Source organism: Mauremys reevesii, linkage group 14 (genome assembly GCF_016161935.1).
Source record: "Mauremys reevesii isolate NIE-2019 linkage group 14, ASM1616193v1, whole genome shotgun sequence".
In the NCBI taxonomy this organism is placed as follows: domain Eukaryota; kingdom Metazoa; phylum Chordata; order Testudines; family Geoemydidae; genus Mauremys; species Mauremys reevesii.
In genome coordinates, this window is record NC_052636.1 from 35,615,603 (window position 1) to 35,637,641 (window position 22,039).

Genomic DNA, 22,039 nt, shown 5'->3' on the forward strand with positions numbered 1-22,039 from the left:
AGGCTCTGCGCAGATCCGAGAAAAGGCCCTGGCCCTCAAAAGGTAAATCCTGAATTGTCTGCTGCAATTCTGGGGGAAGGCCTGAAGCTTGTAGCCAGGAGATGCGTCTCATCGTTACCCCGGACGCAAGCGTTCTGGCTGCTGAGTCCGCTGCATCCAGAGAGGCCTGGAGGGAAGTTCTCGCCACTTTTTTACCCTCCTCTAGTAGGGCCGTAAACTCTGCGTGGGACTCCTGGGGAAGGAGTTGTGCAAACTTCCCCACAGACACCCACGTATTAAAATTATAACGACTTAGGAGGGCCTGCTGGTTTGCCACCCTAAGTTGGAGGCCTCCAGCCGAGTAGATCTTACGGCCTAGGAGGTCCATGTGCCTAGCCTCCTTCGCCTTAGGAGCCGGTGCTTGCTGGCCATGATGCTCCTGTTCGTTCACGGATTGGACAACCAGGGGGCAGGGAGGTGGGTGGGTGTAGGACCATATATTTTCCCTTGGCGGGGACCATATATTTTCTCTCTACTCCCTAGCTGTAGGTGTAATAGAAGCTGGGATTGCCAAATTGTGTCTGCATTGGCTTGAATAGTGCGGATGAATGGGAGAGCCACTCGAAGGGGCGCATCCACCGATAATATGTCTATGACAGGGTCCTCTATTTCAGCAACCTCCTCCACTGGCAAATTCATGTTTTGTGCTACTCTCCACAAGAGGTCTTGATGGGCCCGGAGGTCAATAGGCGGAGGACCAGAGGAGGATGTTCCTGCCACTGCCTCATCAGGAGAGGAGGAGGAGGAGAGGCCCGGTACCAACGGGTCCTGAGGTGGGTCATGGACCGGCAGAGCACCATCTGCATCTGGTGGAATCTCAGGGTCTGCAGATTGAAGTGGATCCTCGTCCGTGCCCGCGGGAGGAGGATGGCTTACAGTCGCTTCAGGAACCCTGTGCTCTGAGGGGCCGGAGCGTTGAGCCACAAGTGGGGCACCTTGGGCCTCGTGATATGCCCACGGAGTCCAAAAGGCCCATTGATGAGGACCTTGCTCCTGGCTTTGTGCCTCTGGATGGTGGCACGGAATATCAGATGCCCAGTCCTGGCAGTAAGAAGCACTCCCAGCCCGAGACGATATTGATGTGTGTCTCGAAGGACACGGCGGGGCTGAGAGACCCTGGTAAGGTACTGCTGTTGCTGACGTGCGGTCATGGGGCGGTACCAGTGAGCGGTACCAGTTTTGTCGGTGCCGCGAACGAAACCGGGACCTTCTACTGTGCCAGTGCCGGGAGGTCGACTGGGATCTCGAGTCCCTGTGCCGAGAGTGACTGCGGGACGCACGGTACTGAGATCGGTACCGAGAGCCGGATCGGTACCGGGAGTATCTGTCCGGTGATCGACATCTTGAACATCTCCGCGAGTACGACCAGTACCGCGATGGAGAGCGGTGCCGGGACTGCGAGCGGTGCCGGGATTGGGAACGGCGGGAGCGGGAACGTCTCCGAGACCGAGACCTGGAAAGACGTCTCTCCGGTGGACCAACAGAAGGAGGCCTTATGAGGGCCGGCTTGCCAATGGATTGGATAACCCACACCGGCGGTGCCGGGGGTTGAGGCTGCATCGACTCCATCAGCATGATGAGCTCTCTTGCCATTGAGAATGTCTCCGGCGTAGAAGGGAGAGCGAGCTCGATCACAGCGCCAGCCGGGAGCTATGTGGCACCGGACTCAACAGCCCTTGCGGTACCAGAATCGACGGTGCCGCGCTAGGAGCAGCTGCCAACTGCGGTGCCTGTGTTGACAGTGCCGCAGCCGGTACTGGGGTCTGACGGATGGACTTTGATGCTTGCTCCTTTTGCGAGGATGGGGTCGGAGCAGTACATCGTTTCCCCATCGGGGAAAGGGAGCGGTGCCGGAGAGCCGGTGCCGGCAGATGTCAGTGCCAGGAGTCCTTCTTGGTACCAGAGCGATCCGGTGCTGAAGGTGCGCTCCTCACCGATGCGGTCTGTTGGGCGGTTGGTGCCGGCACCGTGGGACTAAAGGCAGATTCCATAAGGAGCTGCTTTAGTCGGAAGTCCCGCTCCTTCTTGGCTTGAACGACTTGCAAATTCGGCACTTGTCTGTCAAGTGGGATTCTCCTAAACACTTTAGGCAGGAGTCATGAGGATCCCCCACCGGCATCGGCTTCTAGCACGCCGAGCAGGGTTTAAATCCCAGAGCCTTGGGCATGAGCCCGCACCGGGTTGGAGGAAAGGGGGCTACTCCCCCAATCCCCCGCTTAACTATATACACTAACTATGAAAAAATGTACTAAAACTAACTATAACTACAAGAGCTTGAACTATATACACGATAAAGGGTAAATAACTCCGAGAAGCTAGGGATGTGGAGGTCAGCAAAGCCACTCTCCACAGTTGCAACGACCGTCACAGGCGGTAAGAAGGAACTGAGGGGCGGATGGGTCGGCAGGGGTATATATCCGGTGCTATAGCGGCGCCACTCCAGGGGGCGCCCAGCCGACCCACCGAGTGTTGCTAGGCTAAAAATCTTCCGACGAGCGCAGACGCAGCGCGTGTGCACGCAGCGCCGCACACTTACTGGAATGGATATGAGCAAGCACTCGAAGAAGAACTATATTTACCCTGAGGATATAACCCCTGCTAGGGACAATAATGAACTGAGAGACCTCCCAAGGGCTTTGTTGGGCATCCCAGATGTTTCCTTCAGGCACTTACAGATTCTGAGGTGGATTAATGTTTCCTAACCTGATCAGGGAGATCTCAGGATCTCTCTTTCCTCTGAACCCTGGAGGTCTGGGACGCATGGCTCTTCCCTTGTTCCAGCTGGGAGATCACATCATGCTGGAAAACTAGAAACCCTGCTCAGATGAAAGAAAACAAAGGAATTCAGTTGATTTCATAAGACTTGGTCATAAAAAAACATTCTATTAATTTAACTTCAGTGCTTAGTGTGACCTGGTGGGCCAGGGGCAGTTCTCACTGAAAATGCCAAAGTTAGGGCAGGCTCAAAAAGGGAGAGCAGATGCTCCCAAAACTGCTGGTTAACACTGAAGTTAAACTCACCGACCAGTCACCAGCTGTGCTTCTGATCCCCCACATGGGTTATCGAGAAGCTGAAAAAAGAAATCACACGGCCCCCTTTATTCCATCCCAGTTCTCTGGCTCCTAATCAGCAACTAAGTCCAGTACAGTGAGAGGTTATTTAAAAACTCTGCTCACATAAACAAAGTGTTCCTCTGACCCCAAAGGGTCAGCCACATCACCAGGTCAGTATAAGTTTGGATATTACCCGAAATTCCATCCTTCTAGCCAATCCTTTAGCATCTAAACTAAAGGTTTAAACGAAAGAAAGAAAGACGTTAAATGGGAAAGCAGTCAGATACATTCCAAAATTGATATATCAGGTTAGGTAATAATTGGAGATATACCAATCTCCTAGAACTGGAAGGGACCTTGGAAAGTCATTGAGTCCAGCCCCCTGCCTTCACTAGCAGGACCAATTTTTGCCCCAGATCCCTAAGTGGCTTCCTCAAGGATTGAACTCACAACCCTGGGTTTAGCAGGCCAATGCTCAAACCACTGAGCTATCCCTCCCCCCATTCTTAGTAATATTGGTGAGTTGCTGGCTTGAAAGTCCATCTGGAACACATCCACAGATTGGATGGGTCATTCAGTCCTTTGTTCCAGAGTTCAGTTTGTAGAGAAGTTGCTCCAGAGGTAGGAAGGGGGATTGCAGATAAAATGGAGATGATGCAGCTGCCCTTTATATTCCTTTTGCCATGTGGCTTGTACTTCCTGTGTCCCAAACACAAGATTCACAGCATGTGGCATGGAAAAGCCTTGGAGTTCTCAGTAGACAGGCATACCCTGACATGTCTTGCTGACTCAATAGGTGTATCCCCTGGTCCTTTCCATGGGCTCATTGTACAGCTGATGACCCTCAATGGGCCATCAAACAGGCTAGGCAGTGTTGATGTCAATATGTCTGGGGTGTCACCCAGAAACACTGCACAAGTCTGGAAATACAGAATCATAGAATCTCAGGGTTGGAAGGGACCTCAGGAGGTCATCTAGTCCAACCCTGCTCAAAGCAGGACCAAACCCAACTAAATCATCCCAGCCAGGGCTTTGTCAAGCCTGACCTTAAAAACCTCTAAGGAAGGAGATTCTACCACCTCCTTAGGTAACCCATTCCAGTTCCTCACCACTCTACTAGTGAAAAGTTTTTCCTAATGTCCAACCTAAACCTCCCCTCTGCAACTTGAGACCATTACTCCTTGTTCTGTCATCTTCTACCACTGAGAACAGTCTAGATCCATCCTCTTTGGAACCCCTTTCAGGTAGTTGAAAGCAGCTATCAAATCCCCTCATTCTTCTCTTCTGCAGACTAAACAATCCCAGTTCCTCAGCCTCTCCTCATAAGTCATGTGCTCCAGCCCCTAATCATTTTTGTTGCCCCCGCTGGACTCTCTCCAATTTATCCACATCCTTCTTGTAGTGTGGGCCCAAAACTGGACACAGTACTCCAAATGAGGCCTCACCAGTGCTGAGTAGAGGGGAATGATCACGTCCCTCGATCTGCTGGAAATGCCCCTACTTATACAATCCAAAATGCCATTAGCCTTCTTGGCAACAAGGGCACACTGTTGACTCATATTCAGCTTTTCGTCCACCGTAACCCCTAGGTCGTTTTCTGCAGAACTGCTGCCCAGCCATTCGGTATAGATATAGTTATAGATATACCCTACATATCTATAACTCACAATACAAAGGTGATACAAACATAGAAACAATATTATCATACTTGGCAAATCATAACATTTTCACTGACACCTGGCATGGCATATCTAGCACAATTCATTGCAATTTTATCAGATTATATTATTATTTTATTATTAATACCAAAGTGTCTCACAATTCCATACAGTGTCACACTTGGTAAACCAGTGAATTCCCAGGACCAGTACCCCAGGTCCTTGAAGATGCTGAACACTATGCTTATGAGGGATTGAAATACCCACATATCTGCTGGGAACACACACACAGACACTGTGTCAGTCTATACCCCTGTGTTCACTCTTCTAGAAAATTATGATCAATTTTGTACACAGTATAGCTTGTGAGGTATCATTTGAAAACGCATAATCTTCTGAATATTATCCTCCTGTTAAAATGTGTAGTAACACTGTATGTAAAGTTATGAGATTTTACTGTATGATATTACTGAAAAAGTTACAATTCTGGGGAACACCCACAGAGCAGTTCCTCAGAGACAGCAAGGCAAACAGCTGGTCAAACAGCCATTCTCCTCCAGGGGGAAGGTGTGAAGAAGACATTTACATTCCATCACAGGGACCTCTTGAAGCTGTTGTGGAAAACAACCACATGATTGATTTTGAATCAGCTTAGCCTGAGGCTCTTTTCTTGGTTAAAAGTGCACAGGGAGCAACAGCTATTGGAATACTGTCCCCCTGAGCTAAAAATCACACAAGCCTTTTAAAGCTTAAAACCCCAAACAACGACACATACGTTGCACGTTAATTTCCTTACTTGGAATATATTGCAAAATATGATGCAGGTCAAAAGCAAGCTGAACAATCAGTTTTCCATATTCGGCCTTTCCTGTTATTGTTATTACACCTGGTGATATGGGAGCAACACTCTGCATGTCTCAAGAAATGTCACTACCAATCTAGGCCATTTTCACATGCTGGGGCGCAATCAAGATCAGTGAGTTGTGTCATCTGTAACCCTGGGTGAGATTCAGTGTTCTGCTGCTGGAGCTCCCCTGTCTGGATACCCCCAGCCAGCATTCAAGGACGCACCAAGTGTCTGTGTGAAAAGTAACCCTGGACCAGCAGCTCTGACTCCAGCCGCCTGCTTGTTACATCCCAAGCACTTTCTGGTTTGGGTAGAGAAGGCTCAGGGTTTGAGAGAAAGACGGGGGAAGCTTCTGTTCATTACGCTGGACCTAACCCCCAGTTTTACTTGAGTAAAGAGGAGCTATTTGACACTGTGTGATACGGCTCCTGTGCTCTGTTCCCAAAGTGTTCGGCAGCATGGGAGGGTCTCTGGTAGTGTGTGTGTGTCACTGGCATATTGGGGTGATGCTGAAACAGGACAGAGTAGAGGTGGCATTGTGGGGCTGGCGTGAACCTTAACTCTTCATTTCCCCTTCCAAGAACGGAGGGGACAGGAACCCTTACCCAGCGAGGTCACAGTCTCATAGTTCTCCTGCATGACATCCCAGTAGAGGGCTCTCTGAGTGGGGTCCAGCAGAGCCCACTCTTCCTTGGTGAAATGCACAGCCACCTCCTTGAAGGTCACCGGCCCCTGAAAGAGCAAGAGTCCAACACTTAGCACCTGCTGCCCCACTCACAACCCCACTATTTGTGGCAGAGAGGAGCAAATCAAATGGAAGCTCTGGGTGGATCGCAGTCAACAGAGTCCCAGCCTGACCCCACTCAGGGTATCCAGCAAATACCAGGGTGAGGGGACGAAGCGAGAGCCCCTTGTCTCTCCCAGCAGATCCATCACACACCTACCAGCCATCGACTGATACAGGAGATGGAGCCCCTAGCAGGGTCCAGGGAGAGCTCCCTGGTAGGAAGCCCAATAGCCTCCTCCTTGTGAGGAGCGGGATATGAAGGGAGAGGCAGCTCCAATAAGCCTGACTCATGGGTTCCCCCTTCATATCTCACAGCAGCCGCTGGTTAGTGAGCTCAGGCTCCAACACTGGGAGTCTGGTCAGTTTGATAGCTCCATGTAGGTGGGCTATTTTCTTTCTTCACAAATTAGGGCATTTCCACCGCCGAACCTCCTGGGTCTGTGCCTAGAATCTAGGCCACTTATTAAATAACTCCCAGCAGGTTTGCTACACCCTGGCCTCCTCCTTTCCCCACGCTGTGAATTTCCTGCCCCGCTCCAACCTCCAAACCAGACTGTGCAAACCTTCCCATCTCCGGTGTATTTCCTGTCCCTCTCCTCCAGCAGGAACCCACCAGCAACCCCCCGACAATCTCTACCTAAGTTGGCTCCACTGCAGCCATTTCTCTTCCCTGTCCCATGCCAGGCTGGGATGAGCTGGAGCAAAACATGGACGTCATTCTGCAGCCTGTCTGGGGGAGAAGGGCAGTTGTGGGCGTTTCAGAACCAGTTTTAGTTAATTACACATCAGAATCCCCCAGGCCTTTTCCCTGCAGACAGACACCCTAGATTCTGCCATGCTGGGAAATGCTCAATCTGTTTATTACAATGTAGATCTGGCCCCTCCTGCCAGGCTAAGCCCAGACACATTTTTAACCTCCCTTCTCCCTCCCCTCACCCCGTAACAAAGTCTCTGAACACAAGGCTAGAAAAGAGCAGAACCAAAGGAGTCACTGTGGGGGATTCCCTCGGACACTGACCCCACGGCAGCCACACCCCAGCAGGGGGAATATGGAGTAAGGAACTGGCTTTTCCTCTGTCTGATCCTTGTTTTGTTCACTGGAAAATGGTTCTGCCCAGGGATGCAGCAATACATGTGTCTGGGTGGACTAGAGAGCTGGAAATCTCTCCCTCCACTCATTTCTACCACTGCCCTTTTCAGTCTCTCCTTCCTCTGCCCCTCTGTCTGGGACAGTCCCATTCCTGGGGGCTTTGCTCTCCCATGGCTGGATTTTCTCCTGGCAATTGATACGGGGAGGAGAAATGTGGAGGGGCTGTTTGTGCAGAGTCACTTTCTTGCCAGTCCCCAGAACTTTCCCTGAAGTCTGTCAGTTACCTAGAGACTCTGGCTCAGAATTTAGTATTAACAGGGCCCAGGGCTGCCCTAGGGGGCTAGGACCAGCTGGAGAAAGTCATCCCATGGGCCGGGCAGAGAAGCAGCTTTAATTCAGGTCACTTCCCAGCACAGAACCCCGCTGGGGGAGCAGCAGCTGCTAAGCCTGGTCTCCCCGATCACAATGGAGGCTGCAGCGTCTGACCCAGGAAGCTGAACCCCAGTATCCTGAGCAGAGAGGGACAGAGCGTTTGAGCAGCTTCCCTCCTTTAGCTCTCTGGGGAGAGCAGCTAATGAGAGCCCCTCCTCACAGGGAGAATTGCTAATCTCATTTGCCCCACTGTCCATCTGGAGTCACTCCTTGTCTTTCCATACAGTGACTCTGGATTAACAATGGTCTCAATGAAAACAGAGTTCAGAAAGACTGAGTCCAGAATGCTGTGGAAGAGACTATTGTGTGGCAGTGCTGACCCCGCTCCCACCTCCCTCATCCCCCAGATCCAGGACAAGGACTGGACAATCTAGGATTATGGAACTGGAAGTTCCTGCAGTTTTCAAGAAGGGAGAAGAGCAAAAATCTGTGATTTCACCTCACAGTGTTTGATAAGTGGCTAGAAAGTTATCACGGTGACTGGGCCTGGCCGGGGAATGTCGGGCAGTGCTTGGAGCCAGGATTCTGGCATAAGCTAATCAGGGAGAAGCAGGAAGGTCAGGAGCAGCCCCCAGAGCCCCAGCCAACCCCCCCAGATACTCCCTGGGACGCAGCCCCCAGAGTCCCTGGCCAGGGACCTCAGATACCCCTCAGAGCCCCACCGGCCAGACAACCCCCACCAGACCGTCACTGACAGGTTGGGAATCCCAAAGGGTTCCCCCCACCAAGAGACCCCAACAGCCAGAGACCCCCCAAAAGGGACCCCCACTGGGAACTCAGTCCTCACTGACTGCCTAGGATCCCCCGCCCTCCAGCAGGATCTGCCCTGCCCTTTGCCTGGCACCCCCTCCTCCGCCCTGCGGGATCCCCTGATGCTTTACAGGGGCACCCCCTGGCCTAGCGCCGGGGATTCTCCCACACACACTCTGTGCACTGGGCAGGGCAGCGATCCCAGGAGTCTGCGGGGGAAGCCCAGACAGAGCCCCTGGCACAGCACCAGGCTCCCTCTAACCCCCTGTCCCGCCTCCCCAAGAGACGCCCACCCCTGCTGTTCTGCAGCCACCAGGCCCCCAGCCATACCCACCTCCAGGACCCACAGCCTCAGGGCTGGGCACATCACAACCACCCCCTGAAACCCCAAATCTCCAGAACCCACCAACCTCACTAGGGTACCCCCTGCCCAGCCACCCAGAGGCCTCCCACCACCACAATCCCCCTTCAGCTGCTATCTCCCCCCCCAGCAACACTGTTACCTCACAGTGCCTGAGAAGTGGATAGAAAGTGACCACCGCCCCCTGCTGGCCAGTCACACAGGCAGAGGGAGCCCGGGGGGATGTCTCTTTAACAGGAGAATGGAAGGCCTGGAGGGACAAAATAGGTAAGAAATGTTCATGCCTGTCACTAGCAAATAATGGCCACCATGGATCCACCCCAGAGGTGGCTGCATCTTAGCACTGCGGGAAGCAACCCCTCACAGAGGCCATTTGCCATGGGGTTTGGGATACTTCTGGACCCACACTGCACTCAGAGTGACCTCCTCATCCCGTGCCAGCTGGAGAAAAGAAAAGGGTCCAGCCAACTCTCCCATTAATAGCTGGGAACCACTGATCCCCAAACAGGGGGAGGCCTCTGGCTTTGATGGGTATTAAAGATCTGGCTGGTCTCTTTCTTTGGCAAACATTTTAACAGAGGTAAAGGAGGGAACAAATGATTCGTAAAGGAGACGGGAAAGATGATCTCTGGGCAATTTAACCCTCTGCAACATCCAGGATGGAGAAGGACTCAGGGCAACAGGTTCCCTCGAAGGAAGAAGTTGCTGGGATTTAGAAACACGGGGAACATCCCCAAACCTGAGAGGATTTTTAACTGACATTTTATAATGACACAGAAAGAGGCAAAACCTGAGCTTTGAGAGCAACGTTCAGAAATGAAAGAGTTCCCAATCTGAGAGATTTTGGATCCATTTTGCAAATTATAGAGAGGAAAGTGGAAAATCAGAGGGATTTTATATCAGTTGTCGATAGGAGGCAAAATCTGAGTGTTTCACATCAATATTTGATAAATGAATAAAGAGGAAATGGGCAACATTTGCAAACATTTTACATCCAGGTTCAAGAATCTGAGAAAAGGTGTAAATCTGAGATTTTCTTGGTATTTTATAATTAGAGAGACAGGGGAAATCTCAGGGCATATTCAATTAGAAACAGACAACTAGAGAGCAGTGGGGCAAATGTTTAGGTTATTTTATATGAACCTTTGAGATTTGCACAGAAAATGTGTCACAAACTGCGTATTTGGTAACATGAGAGAAAAACACCAAGATCTGAGGGGATTTTATATTGCTGTTAACGAACTAGTGGAAAAGGGGGACTGTTGAACTGGATTTTATACGACTGTCCAATACATAAACACAAAGTGATGGTTCCCCCCACCCCCACCATTGCCATGGGCAGCAGGGAGCCCTGTGTGGAGCTGATTAAAAGGGCAAGGGAGGGGGAGCTGAAAGGTCCCTGGATAAAGGAAGGGGGCAGCAGTGGGGGACGGGCGGGTGACTGGCAACTGATGGTTGGGGGCAACTGTGTTGGTAGTTAGGGGGCAACAACTGGGATTGGGAAACGGGGTCTGGGCAGTCCCCACGGGGGACACGTGCGCCTCCCTTCCAGCGATGAGCTGCTAAAATCTTAACAACCGGTTCCCTATAAAAAGTTCTGATTGAAGAGATGTGCCACAGTATGGATTTTTTGTACCAATAGGGTTACCATACGTCCGTATTTTCCCGGGAGGAATTTTTAAAATTTACCACCCAGACAGCGATTTAAGAACCTAAAAGCCTGACATCTCTGAGAAAATAGAGCTGTATGTTAACCCGACCTACAGTTCTTTTTTACAAAGATGGGCCTGAACTAGAACTGAGCTCCATTTCCCATGTGTGGGTCCCCGCCACTCCCTGGGGTGTGCTAGGGTGACCAGATGTCCCCATTTTATTGGGACAGTCTCAATTTTGGGGTCTTTTTCTTATATAGGATCCTATTACCCCTCACCCTCTGTCCTGATTTTTCACACTTGCTGTCTGGTCACCTCGGCGTGCACATGTGGGTCCCAGCTGCTCCCTGCCCCCCTCATTGAAGCAGGTGTGCAGGGTTACTGCCCTGGGAACTGCAGGGCACCAGTGGACACGGGGCTGGCTGCAGACAGGGGCGTGGGGCAGGGCTCACTGGAGGCAGGGAGTGTGACACGGGCTGGCTGCAACAGGGGCTGGCTGTGGGCAGGTGGTGCAGACAGGCTGTGGGGGGGAACGGGGGTGTGTCCGGGGTCGGGGGGTGGCTGGGGCTGCGGGCAGGGACCATGGCAGGAGGCAAGGGGGGTGGCAGGGGCTGTGGCAGGACGGATGGCAGGGGCTGGCTCTGGCCAGGGGGTGCAGACCGGGGCTGGCTGGAGGTGGGGCGGCAGAGGCTGTGGGTGGGGAGAGTGGCAGGGGCAGCTGTGGGCAGGAGGAGCGGGGGTGCAGACACTGACACAGGGGAGCAGCTGGGAGCAGGAGGTGGCTGTAGGCAGAGGCTGGCTGCGGCACGGGGTGCAGATAGGGGCTGGCTGGGGAAGGGCAGGGGTGCAATGGGGGTGGCAGGGCAGGGGTGCAGACAGGGGCTGGGGCAGGGCAGGAGGTACAATGGGGGCAGGGCAGGGGTGCAGACGGGCTGGGGCAGGAGGTGCAATGGGGGTGGCAGGGCAGGGGTGCAGACAGGGGCTGGGGCAGGGGTGCAATGGGGTGTCAGGGCAGGTGGTGCAGACAGGGGCTGGGGGCAGGCAGGGGTGCAATGGGGGTGTCAGGGCAGGGGTGCAGACAGGGGCTGGGGGCAGGGCGGGGGTGCAATGGGGTGGCAGGGCAGGGGTGCAGACAGGGGCTGGGGCAGGGCAGGGGTGCAATGGGGGTGTCAGGGCAGGGGTGCAGACAGGGGCTGGGGCAGGGCGGGGTGCAATGGGGTGGCAGGGCAGGGGTGCAGACAGGGGCTGGGGCAGGGCAGGGGTGCAATGGGGGCAGGGCAGGGGTGCAATGGGGTGTCAGGGCAGGGGTGCAGACAGGGGCTGGGGCAGGGCAGGGGTGCAATGGGGTGGCAGGGCAGGGGTGCAGACAGGGGCTGGCTGCAGGCAGGGGTGCAATGGGGGCAGGGGTGCAATGGGGGTGGCAGGGGTGCAATGGGGTAGCAGGGCAGGGGTGCAGACAGGGGCTGGGGCAGGGCAGGGGTGCAATGGGGGTGGCAGGGGTGCAATGGGGTGGCAGGGCAGGGGTGCAGACATGGGCAGGGGTGCAATGGGGGCAGGGCAGGGGTGCAGACAGGGGCTGGGGTGCAATGGGGGCAGGGCAGGGGTGCAGACAGGGGCTGGGGCAGGGCAGGGGTGCAGACAGGGGCTGGGGCAGGGCAGGGGTGCAATGGGGGCAGGGCAGGGGTGCAGACAGGGGCTGGGGAGGTGACAGGGGCTGGCTGCGGCGGGGGTGCAGACAGGGGCTCTGGGCGGGGAGGGGCGCAGACACTCACACGGGGAGCAGCAGGAGGCAGCCGGGCACCCACCAGGCAGCAGCAGGAGCCCCAGGGCCAGAGCTCCAAAGAGCAGGAGCAGCAGCAGGGCCAGGAGGCAGCTCATGTGGCTCCCGCAGCGCAGCGCCCCCCGGCGGCCGGGAGGAGGAATTGCACCTTCCCAGCCAGAGCCCATCCAAGCGACCCGGCTCCAGCTCCCCCTGCCCCTGCCCTGCCCTGGCAGAGACCCGGCACCTCCTAGAATATCAGGGCTGGAAGGGACCTCAGGAGGTGTCTAGTCCAACCCCCTGCTCAAAGCAGGACCAATCCCCAACTAAATCCCCAAATGGCCCCCGCAAGGAGTCAGCTCCCAGCCCTGGGTTTAGCAGGCCAGTGCTCCAACCACTGAGCCATCCCACCCCCACTCCAGGGGCAGCCATGTGCTGGGGAATGACTCAGGGCAACAATTTCCCACCTACACAAGGACAAATCGCTGCAGATAAAATGGGTGGGAAAATGCCCCTCACTAGAGAAGATTTTAAACTGACGTTTGAGACTCATGGGGAGAACGGGGGAAATCGGGGGAGACGGGAGAGCTGATCATTGGAGGGGTTGGGGGGGGGGAAATCGCCCCAGATTTTACAGCCCGTGTGAGACACTGAGAGAGAAAAGGGGCAGAACTAGAGAGAATTTGTATCGGGGGCGAGAGGCAAGTGGCACAAACAGGGACAGGATCCAATTAACCCCCTCCCCTTCGCCCGCCCGCCACTCCCGGGAATTTCCTGGCTGCCCAGAGACAGTTCAAACCCCCCCCCCCACGTCCCACTGACCTTCCCCCCCCTACAACTCCAGCTTCTCCCCTCCCTGCCTGACCCCCCCATCTCCCCCCCACCACAGGAGATCCCCCCCGCCAGACCCCAGTCTCTGCCCCCAAATCCCACTGGGGCTGAGGCAGCTCTGAGGCTTCTCCCAGGTTCCCGGGGCAGAGTCACTTTCCTGCCCAGCCCCAGTGCCCCCGGGTCTCTCACTCCCGGGGCTCCGTGGGAGGCTGGACACCAGGGATGCAGGACGGCAGGAATGGGGGTGACAGGCCTCCTGTTCCTCAGTCTCACGGCGAGACCCAGGGGGCTCGTCACTCTCCGGCTCGGGAGCACTGGGAAGACCCGACCGTGGACGGGCCGTCGCTGGGGGGGGACGGCCCCGCGCAGGCGCTGAGCACGTCCTTATATCACTTCTGTGGCGGGAAAAGTGCTGAGGAGATGGAACGCTGAGGGCTGGTTTTGGCGGGAAAAACCGGTTTGGACTGGTTTGAGCCTGTCCCCTGATGGTAAACAAGTCCCCTCTCAGAGACGGAGTCCAGGGGTCAATAGTTCATATGCTCCAGATTGGATCTTATTTTAAAGCCAGTGATTTACCTCATAAACATCTTATTAACCAACTAATTGAACCTATTGAACAGTTCATACTTCTCACACCTAACAATGAGATTAAAAAAAAAGAACACAGACAAACCTTGTCAGTAACGGCTAATGTCCCAACTGGGAAGCACGTGAGCTTGCTGCAGAGCTGCTGCCCAGGGACAGGAACCTCCTCGCACCCCAGCCTCCAAAATCACTCAGGCTGCACTTTCTGCACGACTAGGTGCTGGCTGAGGGGGGCGGGAATTGGTGGCCTCTGCTGCAGGTGATGGGAATCGCAGGTATTTAAAGCCATGGCCTAGAGGAGGGAAGTGCCTAACCGCAGAGTCTGCAGCTGCCTAGGGCCAGGGCTGAGGATTTGGAGTTCCTAGTGCCGCCGTTGCAAGGTTCAAGCAGGCTCAGCCCTGGCATTGCCACCCCTCCTGCGGCTAGTAGCTGCAGCTGGCTAAGGCTGGCCTCTGGGAACTGGCACCATGTCCGTAGCCAGAGAAGCTGCAGGTGGCTCTGTGACTACTGGGGCCATTAAGCTAGAGCAGCTAAAGACACTGGAGTTCACCTCAAGGAACAGAGGTCACCAGTAGGACAGGAATGTCAGGGGGAGCAGGGAAAGAGGGAGCAGGTCAGGCTGGCAGAGGGAGCTTCCAGCTGGGTGGGAGCATGTCCAAAGTGGAAAGGAAACAAATATGGGGAGAGGTGGTGGTGACCAGGTGGTGACCAGACTAGCATGTAGATGGGAGCCGAGGGAGAGAGGCTGGTGGCTTCAGATTCCCAAGGGCTAAGTCCTGACTTTGGGGAGATGGTGTTTGCAGGTGGCTGGCTCACATGGCAGGATGGGGGCTGAGGGGGGGATCTGTCAGAACTGAGCAGGTGTCTGCTGGCTTTAGAACTGAGCTGAGACTAGGACCACATGCCGTGACTGGTGACGTGGGGGGTACTGGAGACATGGCTAGAGAAGGTCTGAATGAGGAAGGAGATAAATCTGTGGGGAGTTTCCTTGATCACTATGAAAGTTCTGCTCACTGTGGACACTGGTAAACCCACATGGGTGTACAGCTCAATGAGAAAACCCGGGGGCTGAGGGAGCTGTGTAGGGCAATGCATATAGTCATGTAGGGGTGTGTGATCAAAATGAAAAATGTCTCTGAGGTTCAGTACTGGGTATGCTATGGCACCAATGGCACTGCCCCACCAGGCCCACACTCGGAGCCCACAGTGACTACATAGGGGCCTACAAATATGTTTGGTACCAGGACCCACAGAAGGTTAATCCGGCCCTGACGGCCTGAGCACTATTTCAGCCCCACATTTTTGGGTGGATCTCCCAGTGGGAGCTGCCGAGCCTTCCCCTGCAACATACACACACATACACACACACACCCCTCCCTCCTGGTGTTGAGAGGGGAACAGGAGAAAGAACAAAATAAGCAAGAGAAGAAGAGAAAGGAGGGAGGGAGGGAGGGATGGAGGAAAAGGTGAAATAAAAAGGACAAACCCCAATGTCCCCGGTGATTCTAAGGGACAAAATCCCAGGTGCGGAATAAAATTCTGCCTCCTTAAGCTCGTGTTTTCCATGCCTAGAATTCAACTCTCACCACATGGATCAGACTGAACAGGTTTCAAACCTCCAAGAGGCTCTTACCTTCTAAACAGGGACGGCTGTTTTCTAGTAAAATCACGAAAAGGGAAGGAGAAAACTCAAAAGAGGTTCCTCCTGGTGCTCACGTCCATGAACCCAAATACTCTCTCAGTCCTCAAAGAGAGACCCAGAGAAGGAGACTTGCTGAAGCAAAGCCACAGGGGTCTCTGAGGTTCCCCTGGCCCCTCGCCCCTGTCCTGCCTGGCTGATGTCAGCATCTCTCTGTGAGGTCACCACCTCCCACCACCTTGGACCAATAGTCTGAGGTCCTGCCAAAGGCCTTTGTGATGTCACTGCCACACTCCTCCCTTGCTGAGCTAATGTCCTGCCCCTGGCCAGGCACTTTGCAGGTTTGAGCTACTCCCTGTGGATCACCCCACTCAAGGAGTGTTCGTTCTAGGCAGCAAGCCGGCTAGACAGGGAAACATCAGATGCTGCTCCCAATGCTGCACTCAGTTTTTCAGATATTAGTCGACTTTATGGCTAGAAGAGACCATTAGAGCATCTAATCTGACCCCCTGTGTATCACAGGCCTCCTGTAGGACACAAGAGCTACTTTTGGGGCAAACACATTCCAGAAAGGCATCTAGTCTTCATGAAATGGCATCAAGAGATGGAGAATCCATCACTTTCCTTGGTAACTTGTTCCTGTGGTGAATCATCCTCGCTGTTGAATATTTGTGCCTTAGTTGTAATATGAATTTGTCTCTTTTCACCTTCCAGCCATTGGGTCTTGTTATGTCTTTCTCTGCTCGATTCAAGAGCCCTTTAATACCCAATCCTTTCTCTCCATTAAGGCACTTCAGCACTTCAATGAAGTCACCTTTCAATCTTCTTTTGATAAGCTAAACAGGTTGAGCTCTTTGAATAGCTCACTAGAAGGCATTTTTCTCCAGCCCTCAGAACATCTGGTGGCTCTTTGCTGCCCCAGCTCCAATTTCATTGATGCCGTGTCACCTCCTGTGACATTATTGACATAATCTGTAACTGTATAGATCACCGTTGTGACCACTGTTCTATATTCGCAGCCAATATTGTAGAAAGGTTGTTGTGTAAGGGGTCTATGGAGAGGTTCTGATTGGCTGATTATATTATGCTATCTTTCACTGTGTATCATTTTTGTAGTTGATGTTATGAATATTGGCTCTGTGCTGCCCATATTTCAAACTTGTGCTCTGCTTTCAGGGAACACCCCAGCCAGACAAGTTGGTGTCAGTTCTGCCTAGCCTGCTTGATGGCCCATTACGGACCATCAGCTACACAATCGACCCACTGAGAAAAGGCAGATATGCCTTGTAACTCAGCAAGCTATGCAAGGACCTGCCTATGGACAGAACTCTAAGGTTTTTCTGTGCCATGTGCTTAGGGAGATGTATTTTCCATGCCCTGGTTCCTCACTGACCCAGAGAGAACAAAGGAACACGAGAACAAAAACCTTCCCCCACAGATGTGAAAGTATTTTCTTCCCTTATTGGTCCTTTTGGTCATGTTCCAACCAGATTATCTGAGCTTTTTAACCCTTTACAGGGTATTTTATGCTACCTGTAGCTATACGTTTATGACACCCTGTATATAGCAATCTGCAGAATCTGATTCTGAGAAAGGGCAGGGTGAAGGGAATCCAGCTACGGGAGAGTGAGCGCCCCTGAGAGCAGGGAAGTGACCAAGTCTCCCTGCCAGAGGGTGGAAGAGGAGGAAGAAAGGGAAAGAGGAGAGACTGAAAGGGGATAAGGAGAAATAAGTGAGGAAAGCAGCACCCAGCTCTTTCTACTGCATCACCCTGAGTAGATTGCTCCTGAGCTCTGGGTAGATAGCCCCCAGTGTCTCCCAGATCCCCCTGCTCCCAAGGCAATGCACATAGGGATCTCCTTCCCGCCAGGCATGATTACAAGTAGGTGCGGGTGTCACCCTTATGCCATGATTGGAGAAAGACAGCAAAGCTTGGGAACACGTGTCTGTATTTACAGTCCAGTGTGACAATCCCGGCTCAGGAGGGTTTGTTCTCTGCTCCTGCTGGATGGGCACCGAATGGGGCAGCAACAGGTCTATGTCAGTTTTTGTTGCTCCTCATTCCTTAACTTAGAACAGTGTGAAATGAAGAAAATGGAGAGTGAATTAAAGGGAAATAGACAAAGAAAAGTTCCAGCCTCCATTGCTTATTGAAAGAAATGACTCAATTTCCCAGTTACTTATTTTATTAACATGAACAAATAAATCCAAGAGCGCACGTCACTAAGGCTAAATGACTATAGACACCGCTCCGCTAAGGGTTAAGCAACACAGTGATAAAGTTCAGGTCAAATCAGGAAATCAATGAGTTAACAAGGATATTGCGCTGGAATCAAGTCGTCAATTTAGTCCAACCATCAGATTAATACAGCAGAAAAACCAACCCCTATAAATCCTAAAAGAGCAACCCAAGAAGGCAGGTGCACATTTAGTGATGCCGAAACCCCAATCAGAGATTTTGACCCAGGCCTTGCAACCCAGATTTACCCAGCTGAATATTTCAATACCGAAACCAAATCATTGCTGACATTTAGCCCACAACCTCAAAGCTAATTAGTGAAAACTAAGGAGAAAACTATTCTGTAGCTAATACTTCTCCTCGCCCTAAAATACATACAGACCTTAAGAGACACATTAGTAAAAGAATTCAAATAGCTCTCGCTGAACAATATGTATCTGACCACTCAATTCCTTGCAATGCTTGCACAGGTGAGGAGCATGCGTTCTGTCATTCCATAGGGCAGGGTTTTAAGGCTATCAAATAGAAAGACTGGGAGGTCTCCAACTTCATAAAAAGAAACAGACGAAAAAATAGAAAAGGGAACAAAACGTTTCTAAGATAATAAGGGGTTGGATCTCTGCACCTCTCGGGCTTTGGATTCGCCCGGAGTAGGAACTGTAACTGCAGTTTAGGAACCAGGTACTGGCACAGATTTCCTCTCTCTCAAGTGCAGGGTGTGACCTATGTCTCATTCTCTCTGTCTCCCATTGGGTGATGGGACCATGAGTGAGAATGAGGAGGGGAAACCCCAGCAGGAAGATGCTGAGGAATTAGAACCACCTGTGCTCTATTTTCACATTAATTTTTCAAAGAAGCAGGAGGCAGAAAGGTGATACAAATGCATTAGACTCAAGAGAAAAACTAACGACAGGTCTACACTAGGAGGGGGGATTGATCTAAGATACACAACTTCAGCTATGGGAATAGCAGAGCTGAAGTCGACGTATGTAGGTCGACTTACCTCGGCATTTTCACAGCGCTGAGTCGACTGCTGCTGCTCCCGTCTACTCCGCTTGCGCCTCTCGCGGTGCTGGAGTACCAGAGTCGACGGGAGAGCGCTCAGGGATTGATTTATCATGTCTAGACTAGATGTGATAAATCAACACCCCAATAGATCGATCGCTACCCGCTGATCCGGTGGGTAGCATAGACCTGCCCTAAGAGACCAAACCACAGACTCTGGACTCAGCATTCAAGTATCCTGCAGTCTGAACTTCGCATCTGATACATTCCCTCATTGGCTACCATTGTTTGGCCAGCAAGGAAGTGCTCCTTGTCCAACAAGGCAGCCAGATTGGGACCCATAGGCATGGAATGGCTCTGAAGGAATCAGCTGTTTCTCTCTGTGCTTCATCTAACTTTGGAGTCAGATGGTAAAAGACAGTTGAGCCCAGTTTAATCATGGCGTCCTTTAGGATAGTGATCAATGCCACTTAACTAGGGAGCAGGATTCTAAAAACACCATAGCTTCCACATCTGGGGTGAAAATCAATCACCACTACCTGCAATTTCTACCTGAGCTCTTGTCAAATCTTTGACCTTACTTGGAGTAATTTTACACTTCTCTGGCGTAGAATTCTTCACCAACCACACAACAGATCAGTAGCGACAGTGAGGTACAACTCCCCCTACTGTGCCCTTTTATTTCTTTAATCTGGTGGTACAGATTTAAATTACGAACTAAATTCAGGTGCGGCTTAGAATCCCTGTAAGATACCAAATGTCAGGTCTCTATTAAAAATAGGTATCTTTCTGCAGCTCTATCACATTCAACATGGGTTTCAATTTCTACACATTTGCAGCATCTCCCAGCGGTGAGCTGAACAGAAATGTCACCTCCATTTTTCCCCATCTCTACCTAGAAAGGGATTGCATTTCCCAAATAATAGGCAACATGCACCTGATTAGGAAGGAGATCTCTTCAGGAGCGATAGGGCCTGGGCCACAACGGCTTTGGGAGCCCAATGCATGGGTATTTTGCTTAGTTCCAAGTCATTTACTAGGGTATCATCTTCCCAGCCCTGTAGAAAAAAGATTGACCTAACCAACTGCACAACAGGGGGATTGGGATGGTGATTGGGAATAGGGTAAGTCAGAGGGATTCCCTTATCTCCTATTGTTACAGAGGGTGAAATGACATTTTCCCCTATCCCTGCCCTGTTCCTGCTCTTTGTTATAGTTCAATATAGTTTAAGTGAGGAAAATGGTAGTAAAAATATCTGCTCCCCAGCACAACCTGAACCAACATCAGAGCAACAGGGAAATGAAACAATTTGTTCCCAAAGGGGGAACTCGATGACTAACAATTGCTGTGAAAAGGGGGAACAGTATAACCGTGATGCTCAGGGTTTGTTTAGACTAGGAAAAGTGATGCAGTTTAGGTCAGGACAAGGGGAAACCTAATGGCAGCCACTGCACCTGGGCTGCATCTGCTCTACAGCTATAATTGTCTTTTTACACCAAGATCACTAACTTGAGCAGCCAACGCCATGTACAGTCCTAGTGGATGGAAGGCACAGGTAGTTTTTGCCTCAGTGTAGCTTGTTGGGAATCAAACCTCTCCCCCACCTGGAGCTGATGGAGCTTGGCTGTTATCAGTGGTAGCAGATGACAGAACAAGGAGCAATGGTCTCAAGTTGCAGTGGGAGCCATCTAGGTTGGATATTAGGAAACTAATTTTGCTAAGGTGGTGGTGAAGCACTGGCATGGGTTACCTAGGGACATGGTGGAATCTCCATCCTGAGAGATTTTTAAGGCCTGGCTTGACAAAGCCTGGCTGGGTTGATTTAGTTGGGGTTGGTCCTGCTTTCAGCAGGGGAATAGACTAGATACCTCCTGAGGTCCCTTCCAACCCTGATATTCTATGGTTCTATGACATACACTCCTACGACTCAATAGAAAAGATCATAGGACTGACCCCAAAGAAGGGTGAGCTGGAAAAGGCAGAAGCAGGCAACTCATCTGGGGGAGCTGAGCTACTACAGTGAAGATGGTGCAAAGATCACTATGTGGGAATTAGCAAATGTGATTTAAAAAAAGAAAATCTTTGCTCAGCCCTAGTCAAGGCATTTATTACAGTTCTCTCTTACGTGGATTTTCTGATGCCTGGTAAGGTGTGAGCTCCAACTGAAGCTTTTCCCGCACTCAGAGCACGTATAGGGCATCTCCCCTGTGTGGATTCTCTGATGTGATATGAGGGCTGAACTATCAATGAAGTGTTTCCCACACTCAGAACATCCATAAGGTTTCTCACCTGTGTGGATTCTCTGATGCGTGATAAGGGCAGAGCTTTGATTGAAACATTTCCCGCACTCAGAGCGCATGTAGGTTTCTCTCCAGTGTGGGTTCTCCAGTGTGTGATAAGGGTAGAGCTCTGACTGAAGCTTTTCCTGCACTCGGAGCACATGTAGGGTCTCTCTCCTCTGTGCATTCTCTGATGAGTGACAAGGTTTGAGCTCCCATTGAAGCTTTTCCCACACTCATGGCACGTGTCTCTTCCAAGTTGATTCTCTCGTGTGGAATAAGGTCTGAGAGGCTACTTAAGTTTTCTTCTGACCTCTGAGTCTCACAAGCTGTTTCTTTTTCTGGGAGTGCACAACTCCCGGAAACATTCCCTTTGGATCTTCCTGACAACGTTCCATGTGGTTCTACTTGCTCAGCATCTTCCTGCTGGGGTTTCTGCTCCTCATTCTCACTCACCATCCCAACACCCGATGGGACATTGAGCGAATCCAGACATAGGTCACTCCCTGCACTGGAGAGAAAGAAAATCTCAGAGAGAGGAATGGAAAAAGGGATGAACAAACCAAAATATGCGCGGGAGAGATCAAACCTATCAGGAGCTGGTTTTCCCCAAACCCTTCCCCAGAGGAGAGAGGAAGGGATCAGCTTTAGTTCGCATCTCACCAGAACACTCTGGGGAAAAGCTACATTGGGCAGGGACCTGCTGCCACTTGTCAGAGTATAGGTGGGAAGCCATGAGTCACATCTGCCTAATGATTCCACATCTGAAGGGAACAATCCTGAACTTGGACAGCTCACAGGGTCTTTGTAGGGCATCCCAAATGTTTCCTGCATTCCCGCACAGTTGTTGAGTTGGTTTAACCAATTCCCTACCTGTGAAGGCAGCTCTCGGGAGCACTTCTTTCTCAGAGCCCTGGAGATCTGGGACCCATGGCTCTTCCTCTCGTTCCAGCTGTGAGATCACATCAGGTTTGGAATCTGGAAGCTCTACTCCAGGCAAAGAAAACAAGGGAGGTCAGTGGAATTTGTGG